General features: G+C 38.5%; 1 protein-coding gene and 1 pseudogene across 2 annotated transcripts in view; both read left to right on the forward strand.

Annotated features, from left to right (window-relative positions):
- Window positions 1–21,639, forward strand: part of NALF1 (NALCN channel auxiliary factor 1) — a gene marked incomplete at its 5' end in the record, with an annotated part of 507,720 nt that overhangs the window by 141,409 nt on the left and 344,672 nt on the right. The window lies entirely within an intron of this gene.
- Window positions 173–3,832, forward strand: LOC308668008 (cytosolic 5'-nucleotidase 1B-like; annotated as a pseudogene). Its single transcript has 2 exons — window positions 173–238; window positions 2,925–3,832. The product of its transcript is annotated as a cytosolic 5'-nucleotidase 1B-like (transcript).

The following is a 21,639-nucleotide window of genomic DNA, read 5'->3' on the forward strand; positions in this document are numbered from 1 at the left end:
GGTGGGAAAATATTTGAGATGAGGGAGGGAGAAAAACAGGCAAGAAACACAGCTGGGGAAGTGTCATCCTTCGTGAGGAATGAAGAAATACACCATCACCTGGAAGTGGCCAGTATATGATCCTCGCCTACTTCACATATCCGTCTTGGTGGGCTCTGGGCGAGGGGATGCCATGACCAGCGTGAGAGTTGATGTTAACCTGCGCAATGCTGCCCAGCCCCCAGCCTGCCCAGTTTTGGTAGGCAGCGGGGCACTTTTCTCATGCTGCCGAGAGGCTGAGCTGGGTGGCACGAATCTGAAGAGAAGTGCAATGCTGCCCAACCCCTAGCCTGCCCGAAGTAGGCAGGGTCATATGCTGGCCACTTCCAGGCGATGGTGTATTTCTTCATTCCTCACAAAGGGTGATACCTCCCCAGCGTGCATCCAAAGGGCAGTGCTGACATGGCACGGGCCGGTCCCTCACTGTTTCTAGATGGCCTTATGGAGCTAAGACTGAATGTATTTCAGCATAGATGACCACTACAAAATTGTACATTGGCTCCCAGCTGGCCTGGGCCAGGGCCAAGGCAGCGGGGGCCGTTCCCTCACTGTTTCCAGGATGGCTTCATGGGCCACATGAAACCACTTCGTGGGCCGGATCCAGCCCCCGGGCCTTGTGTTTGACATGTCTGTTCTATATAATATTATATTTGAGAATGCTTTGAATCAACGCTTCAGAAAGAGCTATTAATTAAATGTCTTATAATTTCCTAGCCCTCTTCTCTCTTCTCCACTATGCTTGCTATTGAACTATTAAATCACATTATCATAAAAAAGGTAACAGCATTGGCAGCAAGGAAATTTCCAAAATCCATAGTGAGCTAACATTTTACTAAGCCGATGATCAATATTTTGTGTAGGCTTTTAAATTCTTAAGTTTTACAAATGGCAACTCTACACATGTTAATGGCTACTGCTGGAATTTTGATAGGTACTATGTTTTAGATTTCTGCCAACCTAGCAGTTCGAAAGCACGTAAAAATGTAAGTAGAAAAATAGGGACCACTACGGTGGGAAGGTAACAGCGTTCTGTGTGCCTTTGGCGTCTAGTCATGCCGGCCACATGACCACGGAGACTTCCTCGGACAAGCGCTGGCTCTTCAGCTTTGAAACGGAGATGAGCACCAGCCCCTAGAGTTGGAAACGACTAGCACACATGTGCGGGGGAACCTTTACCTTTACCTTTACCTTTTTTATGTTTTAGATGTGCAAACAGTTTTAAGTAGAGTAATTTATAAGTTCCTAACTATGTCTGAAATTAGAGTGAACAGGCAGATCCAATGAGAAAAGGCCTCATGTTTGGTGTCGCTTGGGAAAAGAATTTTCTGTAGCTGCATCTTCCTATGCAGAGGTAAAAGAAAAATGCAATTGTTGAAAAAATTCTTCTGTCCAAATTTTAAATTTTTAAAAAATGTAGTTCACAACTGTAGCCTAAAAACTGTAGCCCAAAATTTTTTGATTGGCACCTTCAGAGTCTATTTAAAAGATGCTACTGAATTTAATTTTTAAATTAGTAGACATAAACAGAAATACATTGGAAAAATAAAATTAACTGTATTTAATTTATTAGTTCATCTTTTTGATTCTGACAGTGCCTGTTTTGGGAAGTAGTTCACCTAGTATGCCAGTTGGTCACCAAATATAGCCCTTAGTTCTTCCCCCTATCCGTTGCCCAATCACTGTTCCTCCCCGCCATCCCCACTAGTGTTGTATATATATGCAGTACTTTGCATCAGGTTATTCTGCCATATCTGTTCCTGACTGGCTTTTAGTGAATTAACATTTACTAAAATGCTATTAAATAGTGTTTGGCATTTTAATTTATCTTAGGTTGGTAAATACAGTTCACAGATTTGTTGCCTTATGTATGTTAAACAAAAATCAGATATAGAAAATTATTAGAATTAGCAAAAACAAATATTAGTATGTAGCAGTAACGGCTTTTACAATACTGTGGAATTCCAAATTTTTTCACTTTGTTTTGCCACTTTCCTTTTACATTTCTTTTAAATTTTTAATTGTGAGCCATCCGGAGATGCTAGGGAATTGAGCAATCTCAAAATTGAAATAATAAATAAATAAATAAATAAATCCTGAACACTGAATAATGAATGAAACTGTGGAGAAGCTATTAAATGTAAATATAATATTGTACTATTTCAGCAGTTTTCTATGATTATATGGGAACATCCTAGATGCTATTTAATATACTGTATAGAATTGCTTGTTGCTGTTGCAAATTTTAAAGACCACAGTTAATTAGAGCGAAGCAGTGTACCATTAGCAATGTAGCATATTATAAAAGTCATTTAAATTTGAATATCTAAAACTCTTTTTTACTTACAAGAATATTCTTATATCTACTTTCATTTGTCTAATAATAAGCAGTGAAATAAAGGAGGTAATTTTAAAGAACAGTAATATCTAGACCTAACAGTGGTGGGATTCAGCCAGTTCACACCAGTTTGGCAGAACCGGTAGCTAATTTTTTGTTGCCCAGGCCCAGAATGGACTTCCAGAAGTGGCATCCACACAGAGAACCAGTTGTTCACATATTTTAATCCCACCACTGCTAACAATTATATTTATTATGAGAAAGAACAACCTGGAAATATGAAATAGGAATACATCAAGTTTATTTCACATTGTATGCAGTGCAAATAGAATTACAAACTTTTCCTGTGTTCTAATAATAGTAAAATAAAGAGTCATATTTATAGTTATTTATGGCTGGCCACTACAGTTGTGGGGCTTCCTGCTTGAAGGAGCAGGGCAAAAGCATGCCTCGTGGGCTGCAGTTTCTCAGCTTCTTCCCCAGGCTTTGTTGAAGACCCTTTTTTTTTGTCTGCCCGGCAGCTGACAAACCCAAATATGAGCGGCTGTAGACCATTGCAGTGTCTTCCCAAGCTCTGTTTGATATGGTCGAGGAAAGGAAAATTTATGAAGAGCAAAGTCTGGAAAAATATGTGGAATATCAACAGGCCAACGAGAATGTCACTCTGAAACCTGGGCCTGCTTTTGCCTTTGTGAAGGTGGTGGAACATGTCCACACATGACTTTGTGAACTATATCCTGATGATGAAGAGCTGTTTGATATTGTGCTCATGACTAATAACCATGCCCAGGTGGGAGTGAGACTTATCAACAGCATTAACCATTATGGTCTTCTAATTGAACGGTTCTGCATGACTGGAGGAAAGACTCCGATCAGTTACCTGAAACGATACCTTACCAATCTGTATCTTTCTGCTGACTCTGAAAAAGTCCAGGAAGCCATAGAAGCAGGAATTGCTGCTGCCACTTTATTTTCTGGAAATAAAAATGTGCCTTATGATGATAAACAACGAGTAGCCTTTGATAGAGATGCTGTTCTTTTTTTCTGTTGAATCTGAAATCATTGTGAAAGAACATGGGCTAGATAGTTCTTTTTGAGCATGAGAAGATCCATGAGAATACACCTCTGGCATAGGGTCCTTTGAAATGTTTCCTGCAAGACCTTGGAAGGCTCCAGAAGATGTCCTACCTCAAGAATGAATGGTTGGACTCTCCAATCAGGACTTAACTGGTGACAGCCAGGAGTGCTGCCAGCTCTGGAGCCAGAGTGCTGAAAACTCTTCGCAGCTGGGGAGTGCAGATTGATGAAGCCCTCTTACTTGCAGGGGCACCCAAGGGTGCAATCTCGGCAAATATCAGACCTCACATTTTCTTTAAGGATCAAATGTTTCACATAGCAGGAGCACAGCAGCTGGGTACTATTGCTGCACATGTACCATATGGCATTGGACAGAAGTAGTTATAAGTTATTTTGGCTCTTGTAGTTAGATTACTTTAGTTCTCTTCTGTGAGTCTTCTTCAGGGCAGAAATATTGTTTTCTGAATTCTCATTCTTTGTCAGAGGTAGAAAGTATCGAATGATGGTTAGCTGATACCCAGCTTAGTTCACAAATCACATTTTGAGTCCTGTTTTACAAATAAGCTTCACTTCTTAAGTGATAGGCATGTATTGGAGGTTATCTGAGATGTGGTGTGCCATAGAGCTCAGTATACTCTTTCCATGCCTTACTATTCCAAGGCTTACTCTTTCATTAAAATCATATGTTATTGTCCCTGGCACTATCCATGCTTCTTTAGGTTATTTTCAATTTTTTAAATGTTAGATACAATATGTATAAAAATGGATAGTAAACACAGGTAGATATTATATACATGTACAGAGAGTTCTTGACTTACAATCATTTGTTTATAGTGATTGTTTGAAGCTATGACACTGGAAAAAGTAACTTATGACAGATTTTCACACAACCGTTGCAGCATCTCCATGATCAGGTGATCAGAATTCAGGTATTTAGCAACTGGCATGTATTTACAATAGTTGTAGTGTCTGGGGTCATGTGATCACCATTTGTAACCTTTCTAGCTGGTTTCTGACAAGCAAGTCAATGGGAGAAGCCAGATTTGCTTAATATAATTCATTAAAACAACTGCAGTGATTTGCTTAACTATGGCAAAAAGGTCGTAAAATGGGGTACAACTCATTTGACAACTGTCTTGCTTAGCAGCAAAAATTTTGGGCTCAGTTGTGGTCATAAGTCAAGAACTACCTATATGCGAACTTCTACTACTTATAACCACTGAAAGCTGAATGTAATACTACAATAACCAAAATTATAGCTTACCAGAAACTGAGAACCACACTTTTTTTTAGTAAACAGATTATAAAAATAGGATACTCGGGCATCTGGTAAGTGTCCTAATGTGATAGGTAAGCTGGATCTATAACAGTATAACTAAATATATTGAATAACACAGAGGTCTCCAACCTTTTTGTTTTGGTGACCCAGTGAGAGAGGGAGGGGCAGGCGCCTTACGCGCACATGTGCAAACATGAATATGGGCACACATGCATGTACAAACAGGCTACGAGCATGTGCACCACACAAATAGGGCTGTGAGCATGCACGTAAGGCTCTCAGCGATGGCGTCTATGTGAGGCTTGTGGCATTGCCGCCTCCAGCCTCGTGGTGATGCTACCACCAGCACGAAGATCATGCTGCGGCCCACCTGCCACTTGCGGTGCTGCTGCCATCCACACAATATTAGCGGTACTGCCGCTGCTCACATAACACTTGCGGCAACAGTGGCATGAGGGGGAATGAGCACACACACACGTGTGTGCACTGCCTGGCTACTCACGCGGTCCGGTGGCCAGGCCTGATAGTGAGCCACAGCCCATAGGTTGGGGAATTCTGGAATAACATCAATCATCTGTTTTTAGATAAGTAGATTTGGAGCACATGCATTTTATAAAATCAGTGATTATAAACTTTATAGCTGATTGTTTATTTGAATTGTTTATTTAAAGGAGAAGAAACTTTGAGGGATAAAGCCAGGTGAGGAAACAAACAAGAAATACTGCAATTCTATTTTATTGCCATAGGCTATAGTAACAGAATCATGAAAGTCTGTTAATTATACCAAATGGACTTAAGGTAGAGCCTGTTGAAGTTTTTTTTTTCTAACGTTCTCATGTTTTCCTGGATTTAAATTGTGCTTTGCTAACTGTTGTATTCTTCTCCCAAATCAACTTTGTGATTCTCTACAGTAGCTTTGCAGATGGCCTAAATTTTTCTGTTACTTAGGAGAGTGTCTTTGCTGAGTGAAATTAAGGCTTTATTTATTGTGGGATCTACAACTTTCCTTTCCTTCTGTATCTAATTATTTTTTTCTCCCTCCTATCATTCCATTTTAGTATCACCTTTGTTTTCTTCTCCTTCCCCTTGCTCAGCAACCATATTCTCCTATTTTCCCTTTTTTCTGAGAAGTAAGAAGGGGACTGTATGCATTTGCATGTTTCTGTATATGCTGATTTTTGTATAACACAAACAGAGAGAAAGGTTGATAAATGAGGAGAGCTTCTTTTATAGGCAGTTAGTTCTAATCAGCAGTTGTCCTAGTCTTGGAGGTGGCTTCTGGCAGGTGTTAGCATAATTTCTTCAATTATTTTTCATTGCCTACAGCCACATGGTATGTGTACATGTGTTATTTATGGGAAAGGAGGGCATAAAGAGGTAGAGAGTCTTTTTTTTCAAAAAAGATTTTTTTTTAAAAAAAGAAAGCTAGCAGCTGACTTCAGTCCTAGTTGTTTGTTTTTTTTAAGATGTTGGGCTTTCTATGAAAATAGACACTTTCCATTTTCCTGGTACACTCTTGGACATCTGCTTCTGATTCATGGGTGTGTTTACTGTGAGTTAGTGATAGCTGAGTCAACTGGGTCAATTTTGCCTCAATGAAGAACTAAACAAGAGCAACCATGGTCGTGAACATTAATGATCAAGCAAGTGACTGTAACATGTATCGACACAAGGATATGTTCCCAGTCACTGTGGCACAAAATCATTACACTTGGGTTTTGATCTCACGTGGCAAGCTTTGCCCTTCAACATAAAAGTGATACAAACGTGGAAAGGGTAGTGCTTCTGCGACAACATTGCAATTTCCTCTTGTTTCTTTCTTCTGCTTCGTTACATCCCATGGATTTCTGTCAGACGCCTATGGCTAGGAATACTCATGAATGATTTCTGTCAGCAAACTAGTACTAACACTGATTAATTCATAATTCATTATGATTTTTTAAACTGCTTCAGTCAATTTATAAACTGTGTGTGTGAAATCATCCCCTACCCCCTGCCATCCCCATCCCCGTTGCTGGTCCATGGAACCAAAAAGCTTGGGGACCTACTGTGTTATGCAATACTTTTTATTTAAACCTAAGTTCTGCAGCATTTTCTCACATGCTTTCCTTCATCGTCCAAAACTCTTTTATCATTCCACAAGGCATCATATGCCATAATTCCTAAACATTTCTGCAGCACTAATATAATTAATTTCAGTGTTCCAAGCAATTTCCACCTCCTCACTTCTCACATACAATTTCTATGCATTTGATTGAGAAATTAAACTATTTTCTAATACTTTTCCAAATAGGATCCATACTTTCTCTTCCCACAGTGATTTTGGCCAGTATCTCAAAAGTACAACCAAGACCCAAGTTTGCCCCAAGCAAATTTACACAGTTCTATGCAGCCTAGATGTATACTCTAGAGACTACTTTACAAGCAAACATATTTCACAAATAGGCACATAATTTAATGTTTTATATATCAATACTGGAATTTTATATGGAATTCTCCATAAGATGCATCTCACTGAGAGCTATTCTATAGAAAATGGTGTGCCTTTCACAGAAATCACCTGTGTTTAGAAAGTGTATATTTCATAAACTGTAGTATTTTTCAGGGTCAAAATGTTTCACATGCATTATCAATAAATATTACCTAGTTCTGCAAAGTAAGTCATAGAATGCAGCATAGATTGCGTTGGTGGCTGATCCAAGGACAATTTTTGGCACCAAAACTATGTTTTCAGTCTTAAATTTAGATCCAATGGAATGAAAAGGATATATGGGAGAATTATGGTGCCTTACCTTTTTCTGAACACAGCACTCTCCTAGATTTAGCCTGGGTACCTGACATTTTGTATTCATTTATCATCATTCTGCAAATGACTTCACCTTTGCCAATGCTGTACAGATTGAAACTAGACATGGTAACAGATTTCCTGTCCTATTTTCAAATATCTGCTTCATTCTTTAGATCACAGTGAGCTCATAAGTTCACTAAAAGCTCATAATGACAATGAGTCAGAATGTGTATTTCTGATTCATTGCCCCTTCCTTCCTTCTTTCCTTCCTTCCTTCCTTCCTTCCTTCCTTCCTTCCTTCCTTCCTTCCTTCCTTCCTTCCTTCCTTCCTTCCTTCCTTCCTTCTCCCTCTTCCTCCAATTCATATAGGCAAAGCAAGTGATTCTGTGTGGTGTAGAACAAAGTTTAAACAATTTATAAATACCTTAAACAGTTCTATTGTTCTTAAAAGCATTAAAAACAATATGCTCTTCTTTATCACTTTCTTTCTGTGTACCTGTCATGTCTATGCCTTCTTCCACTTTTGACAGTGTAGGAAATGTATTTGTCTGATTTCACAGTGACCTGGGAATTGTCGCAACTGTATCCCCTCATGCTCTGATGATCCTTCCCCTCCCTCCCTCCCCATCATTAAAGTGACATTGGCCAAGTCTTGGCTTCAAATGCCCTTTGGTTTCCTGCCAAAAATCTTCTAAATACCACTTTGTGGGGTGCATAAATTCACTTCATTTTTTGTTTTAGTTTTTTGCTTTTTAATTTTTGTAAAATTTATATTATTTATTGTGCAAAATGATTTTGACCTATAGCAGTGATGGCAAACCTTTTAGAGACAGAGTGCCCAAACTGCAACCCCAAACCCACTTATCTATCATTGGGAGCCGGGTGGGTGTGGCCCATTGTCTGGGTGTGGCCCATTGGGTGGGTGTGACCCATTGGGTGGACGTGGCTGCGGTGGTAATGGCAGACTGGGTGGGACTAAAAAGTTCAATCAAGCAATTCCAACTTTGCGAGATCTTTTTTTACCTGCAAGAAGTTGAAATTGATTGATTGATTGAACCTTTTTTTTTTGCACACGGCGGCAGAGGCCTAAAATGAAAAAGGTTTTATAAAACCCAGCTGAAGGCCTAGGACTGGGGCAACAGCGCGCGTGCCCACAGAGAGGGCTCTGCGTGTCATAGGTTCGCCACCACGGACCTATAGGAATAACTTCAACATCTTTTACAAATACTCCTGTATAGTGTCCCTGATGCAAGACAATAACCTGACAGTAAATAAAACAAAATATCTTATTTAAGGAAGGAGAATGGCACTTATAAATGCCTCATCTGGAAGCACTAATTGATCCTAGAGCTCTTCCATTAGGTCATCTTTCCTACCAATGGGATCTTTCATTCTTACTGTAGTTAATACTTAAGATTTCTCTTGAAATAAATAATTTCAATTATTTCACTCTCTTGTAATAGACTTTCTCTTTTGGCATCTTAGTTTTAAGGTCTTGCATTAGCTGGAATATGGCTGGATTTCTGAATCAGACTGTGATTTTTTAGCTTTTTTCCCCTATACATCTTTGACAGACAACCGAATAATCATCTTCTTATGGTATAGATGGGAAAATAGAGGCAAAACAAACTTATTTTCCCAGGATTAGCTGAATAAGTTACTGCTTCAGATAATGCTAGAAGCTAAAGGCAGAACATTTCTAATTATATTTTTAATAGAGCCTTGTTTCCAGTATATAGGAAATTATTTATTTATTTTATTTAATTAAATTTTTATACCACCCTATTCCTGAAGGACTCAGGGCGGTTTACAGGGCAGCATAAAATACCATATAAAAATAGTATAAAATTAAAATAGATTAAATTAATTAAGCCCAACAATTAAAACAATATTAAAAGCTAAAACCCCTTCAGTCCAGGCCTGATAGATCAAAAAACCAGGTTTTCAGGTCCTGGCGAAATGAACGCAGATCGGGGGCGGTCCGAAGTTCCACCGGTAAATCATTCCAAAGGGCAGGTGCGCCCACAGAGAATGCCCTCCCCCTGGGGATCACCCGCCGGCACTCCTTAACCGCCGGCACCCTGAGAAGGCCCTCCCTGTGGGAGCGCACAGGACGATGGGAAGTTGATGCCAGCAGCAGGTGTTCCCTTAGATAATCCGGACCCAAGCCATTTAGTGAAGAATAAACTCTGGGGTTTCTTTCCTCTCTGTAAAGATTTTTTACAAGAGGAGAACAATGAGGAAGTGGCATGGAACCTAGTGTTGTCATCTTATTTATGAACCATAACAGAATTACATGATGATTGAACAAAACTGGAAGATCTAAACCTGCTGACCTGAGAGGAATTGAACTAAATGGGATTTAATTTAGAATAAATACCCACAAGGTTCTGCTTGATGAACTAAGCACAAATATTAGTTCAGCTTTTTACAGCCCCCCTTCCATATTCTATTGTACCTTATCCTGTTTAGTAATTTAGTATTTCCTCATCTCAGTCCTAGTTTATTTCTTTTTGTCCTTTTTCCCCCTTGTGTAGCTTTATCCTCACAGCCTCTCTTAACTTCCTTCTCATTCTCTTTGCACTTCATTTGAAACAGAAGAAGGGAGTACATGTACTTAACATTGTGAGAGAGGTTAGTTTGTATGTATATGCTGCATGTAGGGGATAAGTTATTTTCAGTTTTTACAAATTGTATGCCTTAGTTCACAGTTAATTTTAATCTGTAGTAATTCAATTAACCTTAAATAACCTTTTTTCCCTTTCCCCTAGTCTTTTTTCATATATATAATATGAAGCAGTACTATTTTACCTACTCCTGCTGTGATTTGAAAATTGAGCTCCACAAATTCAATGTCATCTCTACAAAAAGAAAGTGCAAAATACCACTTTCCTTTGTAACTGAAGGTGTATGAAAGCAAACAATCCAACATCTCCTTATCTCACTATGCCTCAGAAACAGTACTTTGCAATTAATCACAATCACTTCCCCACACAGGTTTACTCAGTTACTAAAACCATATACAGTAATAAAAGCTTTCTTGCCTGATATCTAATCCCAGATTAATTGCCTTATTTTCAATGGCTTATTCTGTCTGATTGCAATATAGCTATGTCAGCAAAAGATTAAAAAAAGCTCCATTACCTGCATGCCACCAGCTATGCAAAGCACCTGTGTAATTATAAATTGTTGTGAAGGGAAGAGTAAAGTAAGGAAAAGTTAAGGGAGAGTTGTAGTCAGGTCTTCAGTTGCCATTATGTCATCACTAAAAAGAAAATGATGGATCCATAGATTAGAATTGGCTCAAGAAATGATGGACATCATGCTGTTGAGGTAATAATTAATAAGACCAATACCTCTGTTCCCATTCTCTGGAGAAATGTGATACCCCAGCTTCCTCTTTATAACATCTTCATCTTCTGATATCTTATATTGTGTAGAGCTGTTTATCATGCTTTTGAACTCACTAAAAACTATGACATAGTTGCTGATGCATAAAATCTATTTCTCCTTAGGAACTTATTACAAAATATTGAAGATGTAGCAAACAGGAGCCCTTGCAGATTAGACTAAGCTTTATGGAAGGAGATGGATGGCATATAAATTTAATCAGTACTACATCAACCTGATTATGATAAGAAAGCTCCAAGTACACAATAGGAGGAAGCTGTTTTTGAATCCCTTTGTTATAAATATAGCAGACAAATATGAACATGAAGACACACAACCTACCTGAAAGTACTTTTGTTAAATCTCTATTGATGTCTGTATTATATGCTTTTTTTTGAAAAACAAAAGAAACAAAATACCTGTGCAAACATATATACATTAAGGGGTATATGTCTGGGAATGTTATAATCAAATTGTTGTGATGTATTCTGTCTCTAATTCTCTTAATTCAGATTTTATATTATGTATAGTATTACTCTGGAAGAGACATTTTAATTTGATATTTTATTTCATAAACAATTTGTGAAAGGGATATCTTGATACTATAAATGAAGTTCTGAGCTGATTGCCTTATAAATCATCGGGAAATAGATAAAAGCAATGTCTTGATTTGCCAAATAAATTTTGCCTAACCTAAAATATACAAACAAATGCTTCAGATGTACCTATCAAATTTCTGCTCAAAAGAAATACCTGAGGCAATTAAAGGGAAACAGAATCATTCATTATAGCTAAGGACATGCTTTATGAGAATTTCTCAGATGTTAAACTATATTAATCAAATTCATTTTATTGGAGAATAAAACAGCCATATTTTAATTGGTTGAGACAAGAACTATTTTATTACTATATTGGGTATACAACAACTTCTTTTAATTAGTGGAAGAATAATTTTTGTTTTATTATAGGAGAGATGTTAATTGGGAATACTTGAAAATCAAAGCATCAGAAAAGAAAAACTTTGGTGAAATAATGGGGTAGAGTGGGTGGATACAGCAATGTTCAGAATGGAACAAAACCTAAAAATAGAAAAAGGAAGTAAGATAAGAATGAGCTATGTTATTGGATGAAACAGTTCTGTGCCAATAAAATAATTTAGCTTGTTTCATAAATGTGAATTCCAATAAAGCTGTCTTCATTTTCCAATTAGTCTTCAAGAAAAGGTGTCTTCAGACTTCTGGTTTGCCATCGTGGCTGCTGGAAGGTGAGCTCCATCTTCCGTATTCGGTTTTGCTCCACTGGGGGACCCTGGAAAGGGTTGAGAGTCACCCTGTAGGGGCGACAAGCAAGGAGGGGATCCCTGCTTGATTGCGGGAGGGCTGTAGTCCTTCTGCTCAATCTGGGGCAGCCCTCCAAACTAGCAGACAAAACCATGGCCATAGAAATATGGCTCGTCACTAGGCTGCAGACAGCCGAAGTCAAATTTACCACCAGGCACTTCTAAAGCAGCACGGATGAGACTGGGTGAGATCTGAACCTCTCTTCAATCAACTTCCCTCCTCAACTTCCCTCCGCCCTGTGCGTTCCCACAGAGAGGGCCTCCTCAGGGTGCCACCGGTCAGAGAATGTAGATTGGTGGCCCCCAGGGGGAGATCTTTCTCTGTGGGCGCCCCAGAATTATGGAACCAGCTACCAGTTGAGCTCCGGACGGCGCCCGATCTCCGCTCCTTCCGCCGCGACCTAAAAACATACTTGTTCGAACAAGCCGGCCTGGCCTGAGGGGGGATTGGGGGGGTTATTATTATTTTATTGGGGTTATTTATTATGTATTAATTGTTCTTTTAACGGGCATATATTTAATTACTTTTAACTTTTGTAATTTTGTATTTTACTCTTGCCCTGTACACCGCCCTGAGTCCTTCGGGAGAAGGGCGGTATAGAAATATTAATAAATTAAGTTAAATTAAATTAAGTATTTTCTTTTCCTATAAAAGCTGCCCAAAGTATCTTCCCTCCTGTGAGGAGAGAGGGAAGGGAACTCTATCCCAACCTCTAAGAATAGTGGCGACTGACTATCCAGGGGAGTTAAAATACTGAAAGAATAACCTTAATCTAACTGGATTTATATGCTTCTAAAATTTGGGGACCAAAAGATTTCTTATCTTTACTGAAGACTTTGGTTTTTATTTACAAAAAAGAAATAAAATTGGAAAAAGGATTATACAAATTTTGGACTTAAAAAACCTTAAACAGCATTGGTGACATCTTCTGTCCAAGTTTGATATCACAACTTGTTATTGTCTAAAGGAGACTTGGCTTGAAGCCCAGACTACAGATAAGACTTTTTCAACCTTGACAAATATCAGCTGTGAGAAGCTCAGCTGTGTTCTATACTCAGTTATAAAATTATTTTCATTCTCTGACTTTAAAACTCTCAATTTAACACACTGTTAAGAGAATATGTATGAAGATCAGGAACAGATTCTTTTTATGTTGAAAGCAATACATAAAACATCCTTTCAGCTTGTGATGAAATAAGATGCTACAGAAAAGAACAAGATGTCAGCCTAGATATATGAACCCAAATTTTGACTACAATTAAAGAATCAACTATGCAGAACATAACAGAAGAAGTGGAAGAATTAAATACTATGATAGAGGATTCAACTGACCAACAAAAACAGTCAATGGAAAATCCAGAAAAGGGACTGACAACACTGAAAATCACCCAATCATCATAGGTGCATTTAAATAAGAACTGTCTGATAAACAGCAAAAGGACTTTCTGATAAATAGTTTGGGTAATGAAGGAAAATGGCTCAGAAATAACGCTGGTGACCTGCCAGTAGTTATATGTGTCCAATATAATAATAATAATAATAATAATAATAATAATAATAATAATAATAATAATAATAATAATAATAATAATAATAATAAGAAGAAGAAGAAGAAGAAGAAGAAGAAGAAGAAGTTGGAAAGGACCTTGGAGGTCATCTAGTCCAACCCCCTGCTCAGGCAGGAAACCCTATACCATTTCAGGCAAATGGCTGTCCAGTCTCTTCTTAAAAACTTCCAGTGTTGGAGCATTCACAGCTTCTGGAGGCAGGTTGTTCCACTGGTTAATTGTTCTAACTGTCAGGAAGTTTCTCCTTAGTTCTAGGTTGCTTCTCTCCTTGACTAGTTTCCATCCATTGCTTCTTGTCCTGCTTTCAGGTGCTTTGGAAAATAGCTTGAGTCCCTCTTCTTTATGGCAGCCCCTGAGATATTGGAACACTGCTATCAGGTCACCCCGCACCCTTCTCTTTGTTAAACTACACATACCCAATTCCAGCAACCATTCCTTATATGTTTTAGCCTCCAGTCCCCCAATCATCTTTGTTGCTCTTCTCTGTACCCTTTCTAGAGTCTCAACATCTTTTTTACATCGTGGTGACCAAAACTGGATGCAGTATTCTAGGTGTGGCCTTACAAAGGCATTGTAAAGTGGTATTAGTACTTCACGTGATCGTGATTCTATCCCTCTGTTAATGCAGCCTAGCGTCTGGTGGTGATGCTGTCTAACCCACATTTTTCTATCTTATCAAGTAGTAGGTTGTGAACTACTTTATCAAATGCCTTACTGAAGTCCAGGTAAATTGTATCCACAGCATCCCTCTGATCTACTAATTTTGTCACTTGGTCAAAGAATGCAATAAGATTTGTCTGGCATGATCTGTTTTTGACAAACCCATGTTGGCTTTTAGTAATGACTTTGTTTGCCTCTAGGTGCTCGCTGATTGATTGTTTGATTATCTTTTCCAGAATCTTCTCAGGTATTGAGGTCAGGCTGATAGGTCTGTAATTGCCTGGATCCATTTTTCTCCCTTTTTTGAAGATGGGAACTACATCAGCTCTTTTCCAGTCCTCTGGTAGTTCCCCAGTGCTCCAGGATCTTTGAAAGATATAGTTCAGTGGTTCTGAGATCACGTCTGCCAGTTCCTTGAGAACCTTGAGGTGTAATCCATTTGGTCCTGGTGATTTGGACTCGTCTAGGCTGGACAGGTGCTTGGTTACCATTTTCTTGCCTATCTTAACTTGTGTTTCTATTCTGTTTTTTATGGCACTATTTTTTGATAGGTTGGTCTGTTTTTTCCCTTTGTGTAAAGACAAATGCAAAAACCAAGTTAAATAGTTCTGCTTTCTCCCTATTGCTTGTCATCTTCTTGCCACTTTCACCCACTAATGGACCAATCATTTCCTTCACTTTTTTCTTGTTTTTTATATGTTGAAAGAAGCTTTTTTTGGTTATTTTTGACTTTGGTTGCAAGCCTTAGTTCATTCTGAGCCTTAGCTTTCCTTACTTCATCTTTGCAGGCACAGGCTATTTGCTGATATTCTGCCTTAGTTATGTGTCCCTCTTTCCACTTCTTATACTTGTCCTTTTTATCTTTCAATTTATCAGAGAGTTTTTTATGCAGCCATACTGGTTTCTTTTGAGAACTGTTATTTTTCTTCTTTGTTGGTATTGTGCTAGACTGGGCCTTTATTATCTCACTTTTCAAAATTTCCCAAGCTTCTTGAGTTGTTTTTCCCTTGAGGATTCTCACCCATGGAATCCTTCCCAAGCTCTCTCTAAGTTTGTTGAAATTAGCTCTTTTAAAGTCCAAGACTCTAGTTTGGCTGTGTTCTATTGCTTGTGCTTCCACAATGTTGAATTCCAATATTGCATGATCACTTCCCCCGATGGTTCCTGTGGCTTCGACACTTTCTATCATTTCATCTCTGTTAGTGAGAATTAAATCCAACATGGCTAATCCCCTAGTTCCCTTCTCTACTTTTTGGGAGAGAAAGTTGTCTGCTATGTTTGTCAGGAATCTGTTTGATCTTCCACTTGGTGCAGAGTTTGTCTCCCAGTTGATATCAGGGTAATTAAAGTCCCCCATTACTATTGTGATGTGCTTCTTACATACCTTAGTTAGCTGACTAGCAAAAAGTTCATCTATTTCCTCTGCTTGGTTGGGTGGCCTATAGTATACACCTATAGCAATGTCATTTTCCCCCCTTTTATATTGACCCAAATGCTTTCAAGTTTACAGTTTTCATCATTGTTGTGCTCTGTTTCTGTAGAGATAAAGTTATATTCTTATATTTCTTATATTCTTTAGGGTGTTCTATTGCAGCCTACAATTAATGAATATATAAAAATATTTTAATATTTGTTACTTTTATTTACATGAATTTGATGGGATTCTTAAGTGGCGATATTATTGCTGTTTTGCTTTATCCAGCTAACTGAATCAAAAAGATCTCCAGTGGAGTCATTTGGCTAATATTTATGCAGACTCATAAAACTTTGGGCCTGTATTTCCTTTGTCATACTGCTCTGCTATTAAAAAGACCCATAGCAGTCAGACAGTTGGTATTTTTACAATCATTTTTCAAATCTTGTTTTTCTTTATTAGCACACTTGAATCAGAGAGGAAGCTGGGTTTTTAATATGCATATGTGTGAACTTAGAATATATAAAGGTAAAGGTAAAGGTTCCCCCGCACATGCATGCTAGTCGTTTCTGACTCTAGGGGCCAGTGCTCATCTCTGTTTCAAAGCCGAAGAGCCAGCGCTTGTCCGAGGACGTCTCCATGGTCATGTGGCCAGCATGACTAGACGCCAAAGGCGCACGGAACGCTGTTACCTTCCCACCGTAATGGTCCCTATTTTTCTACTTGCATTTTTACGTGCTTTCGAACTGCTAGGTTGGCAGAAGCTGGGACGAGTAACAGGCGCTCACTCTGCTACACGGCACTCGGGATTTGACCCGCCAAACTGCCGACCTTCAGATCGACAAGCTCAGCGTCCTAACCCACTGAGCCACCGCGTCCCTTAGAATATATACTAGACCCCTAAAGTAGATCCATCAGCCTTAAGTCACTACAAAATCTGTTATACTGATTTGCAAAATGTTTTTTTGTGAAATCTATTACAGCTTAATTAATAGTTTGTTCACTTTCCTTTTTCTTATTATTATGTCATAATAATTCAGTTAACTTCCTGTCTAACTGTTACAGACTTAATTCTGCATTCTAAGTAATATTCCACGTTATTGTATCATGTTTTGCTTTACCTGTATATGGATTCAAAATATCTCTGCTCATTTTTCTATATGGTGAACATATATCTGGTCTTACTTTAATTGGGAATTTTCTGGGTCAGAAATATTTTAGTGCCATGGCTATATTTTCCTAATTCATCTGAATAAGGAAATCTTTATTTATATTTTGTATTTATTTTTGTTTCTTTTCTACAAATGATAGTGTCTCCTTTGATGGAGCTTCCAGCTGCACTAATTTATGGACAAAGCCTACCATCTGAGCTCTTAAAATTTCCACCCACTGCATCTTGCAGGCCCAAAATAATATCCTTGTTACTTAATGTGACTCATTTTATGCTAGTCTGTCCTTGAATAGCTGTAAACAAAATTGCTTAACCTATGAATTAAGTATTCATTGATACCCTACAGACAGCGATATATTTACCATATTGACAAACATCTTAATAATAACAATATATTGGTATTTAAATGTTATTAATAACACAATATTCAGAGTTTTTCAAAATGTATAGAATTTATTTTATACGACTATGTTTTCCTACTTGAGAAAGGAAACGTGAAAATGCACTGACACCACACACACAAAAAGTTTGTTTTTCAAAGCTGAAAATAATAAGTGGGCTGAGTGAAGCTAAGGGAATGCAGTAGCTAATTTTATTGCAAAATGGGGCTTGTAAAATGTGAAATTCCAAATATGTCTTCCATAAGACATGTAATAATGGGTCTTTGCCAAACAGTGAATAGAATTTTTGGGTGGTATTCATCATGTTTTTCTAGACATTGTTAGAAGAAAAATAACTCAGAAACAAAGTGGCCTTTTCTAACTTTGCAGATATTATGTAAGAATTTTGCCTGTTTGCTTCCTGTTTACATGGCCCAGTTCCCAACAGGCCATGGCCTTGGACCGAGCTGCAGATTGGATTAGGTTAGATATCACTACAGGACACGTTGCCAGACATGAGTTTGAAACTTGTTTTATTTTCATATTGTGATCAGACACTTCTTTCATCAATTCTGGAAATAGAATTATGGCATTACTTGAATTGCATAATGCATCTATGCCCTTGAAACTGCAGATTTTGTTCACATGTCATGTTTAATCAAGAAATCATTGATTGCATTAGAAAGCAGGTGTCAAGTACCAGGGAAATAAGGAGAGCCATGCAGTTCAAATGGGTATAAAGTTTTATTGCAAGCTTAAGCTCTCTACAAGAATTTGAACTACTGATGGTCCAAACAAATTGTCAGTAGAAAAGAGTTAATGGAATTCAAGGTGGGCTATACCTAGATCTCTTGTGGGTGCAAAGGGACTTGTGATTGATGATGTGTTTGAGCCCTCCTCAGGCTCAGTCAGGTCATCTTCTACAACAGTACTACAATCTCTAGTAATTCTGCTTACTGAACAGTGTGAGCAGCACATAGATCAAAATTGGTATACTAGATTACTGTTTCTCATTAAGTACCTGCAGACCAATTGATAGCTTTTGTCATGTGTCTAAAATCCTGAAACAATTACAGGAAGTTATTTGAGTCTTAAAAGTGTGTTTAAAACTTGTGGACTGGATGATGCAAAACATATTGATGCATAATGCACATTAGGCAGTGGCCCTCCTTACTGTTTTATAAGGCAGATCAAAGAGTTGTTGATCATTCTGAGTGCAATTTTGGAGGTAAATTTAGAATTTAGATATACAGTACATCTAATACAAAAAGAATACTATCCCCGGCTTCCTTGAACTATGTAATGTACTCAGTCTAGTTTGAAGCACCCTCTTAGACTGTGTCCACTTCTATGTCACAGAAGATCTAAGCATCTTCATAATTGAGATCTTTATAATATATGAGTAGACTTTAATTTCTAAGCAGCCACAGATCATCCACATATCCCTGCAGAAAGTAATGAACAGAAAATAAGCATCCTTGTTTATCTAAATATAGGTACATTACAAATCTCCATTTCTTAATAAACTGCCTTGGCATTTCAAAGAACTTCTGCTGTCCCAATAAATGTAGAAAATCCAGGAAATTAGACAATAACAGTCGACATCTGCATGGTTGTCATAAAGCAGTATCATACATCAGTATCAACCTGGCATACTAGAGTTACCTCATAGGACTAGCCTCAGTCATGCTTTTTTACAACTTATATATAATAACAATGGACTTCCTTTTCTTTATGAAAACTGTTTTGTTCTAGTGGGCAAGTTTGGAATTTTGAATGTAATTATTTTATTTGTTTATTTATGTATTAAATTTATTAAATTTGTTTGCCGCCCATCTTGCCACAGGGTGATATATTTATAATATAGTTGCCATATGCCTATATCCATATATAGGTAGTCCTCCACTTACGACAATTAGGCCCAGAATATTGGTCATTGAGTGAAGTGGTCATTCAACCAGATGCCGTATGATCATTTTGCTCAAAAACCACAATCCTGGCTCTTCTAATTGTGTTTTTTAATTGACCAATCAGGTGGTTAAGCAGAGCATCGGGGAAAGGGCCCAAGCCTCCCGGCCATCATGGGGAAGGGATAGGGGAGAAAGATCATGAGAACGATGACATTCACTAGGTTTTTTTTGCCAGATTAGAGGTCCATTTCTCCAACACAAAGAATTTCTCTCTGGAGGAACAAACCTTAAATCTGGTGGAAGCACTAGTGAACACTTGTGTTCTAGAAGGCTTGGAATGCTGGCATTCACCATTGTCACTGCCTCTCTGGAGGAGAAAACAAATGCCAGAATTATTGAAGGCTCAGAATGATGGCATTCACTAGCATTTTTTGCCAAAATTGAGTTCTGTTTCTGGAGTGTGTGGGAGGATTTCCCCTCTTTTCATGGAAAGGAGGGAAAATCCTTTAATGTGTTGGGAGAGCAGACCTTAATTCCAATGTCCCCTCTGCTTTCAATCTTCCCTGCTAGCTTCACCATTGATACTACTACTACTACTACTACTACTACTAACAACAACAACAACAACAACAACAACAACAACAATGATACAGTTGGAGGGGACCTTGGAGGTCATCTAGTCCAACCCCCTGCTCAGGCAGGAAACCCTATACTATTTCGGACAAATGGCTGTCCAGTCTCTTCTTAAAAACTTCCAGGGTTGGAGTGTTCACCACTTCTGGAGGCAGGTTGTTCCACTGGTTAATTGTTCTAACTGTCAGCAAGTTTCTCCTTAGTTCTAGGTTGCTTCTCTCCTTGACTAGTTTCCATCCATTGCTTCTTGTCCTGCTTTCAGGTGCTTTGGAAAATAGCTTGACTCCCTCTTCTTTGTGGCAGCCCCTGAGATATTGGAACACTGCTATCATGTCCCCCTTCGTCCTTCTCTTCATTAAACTAGACATACCCAATTTCAGCAACTGTTCCTTATATGTTTTAGCCTTCAGTCCCCCAATCATCTTTGTTGCTCTTCTCTGTACCCTTCCTAGAGTCTCAACTTCTTTTTTACATCGTGGTGACCAAAACTGGATGCAGTATTCCAGGTGTGGCCGTACCAAGGCATTGTAAAGTGGTATTACTACTTCACATGATCTTGATTTTTATCCCTCTGTTAATGCAGCTGAGCACTGTGTTGGCTTTTTTGGCAGCTGCAGCACACTGCTGGCTCATATTTAAGTGATTGTCCACTAGGACTCCGAGTTCCCTCTCACAGTTACTACTATTGAGCAAGGTACCCCCTATACTATACCTGTACATTTGGTTTTTCTTATTAAATGTAGAACCTTACTTTTTTCACCATTGACTTTCATTTTGTTAGATAGCGCCCAGTGTTCAAGTCTGTCCAGATCCTCCTGTATCTTAAGCCTGTCTTCTAGAGTGTTGGCTATTCCTGCCAGCTTGGTGTCATCTGCAAATTTGATGAGTTCCCCATCTATCTCCTCATCCAAATCATTGAAGAAGATGTTGAAGAGCACTGGGCCCAGAACAGAGCCCTGGGGCACCCCACTACACACTTCCCTCCATGTAGATGCAGTTTCATTGAGGACCATGTGCTGAGTACGGCCTGTCAGTCAGCTATGAATCCATATGGTGGTGATGCTGTCTAACCCACATTTTTCTATCTTATCAAGTAGTAGGTTGTGATATACTTTATCAAATGCCTTACTGAAGTCCAAGTAAATTGTATCCACAGCATTCCTCTGATCCACTAATTTTGTCACTTGGTCAAAGAATGCAATAAGATTTGTCTGGCATGATCTGTTTTTGACAAACCCATGTTGGCTTTTAGTGATGACTTTGTTTGCCTCTAGGTGCTCGCTGATTGATTGTTTGATTATCTTTTCCAGAGTCTTCCCAGGTATTGAGGTCAGGCTGATAGGTCTGTAATTTCCTGGTTCTATTTTTCTCCCTTTTTTGAAGATGGGAACTACATCAGCTCTTTTCCAGTCCTCTGGTAGTTCCCCAGTGCTCCAGGATCTTTGAAAGATATAGTTCAGTGGTTCTGAGATCACATCTGCCAGTTCCTTGAGAACCTTGGGGTGTAATTCATCTGGTCCTGGTGATTTGAACTCGTCTAGGCTGGACAGGTGCTCGGTTACCATTTTCATGCCTATCTTAACTTGTGTTTCTATTCTGTTCTTTATGGCACTATTTTTTGATAGGTTGGTCTGTTTTTTCCCTTTGTGTAAAGA

This window comes from Vipera berus (assembly GCF_964194415.1).
Source record: "Vipera berus genome assembly, chromosome: 4".
Taxonomy (NCBI): domain Eukaryota; kingdom Metazoa; phylum Chordata; class Lepidosauria; order Squamata; family Viperidae; genus Vipera; species Vipera berus.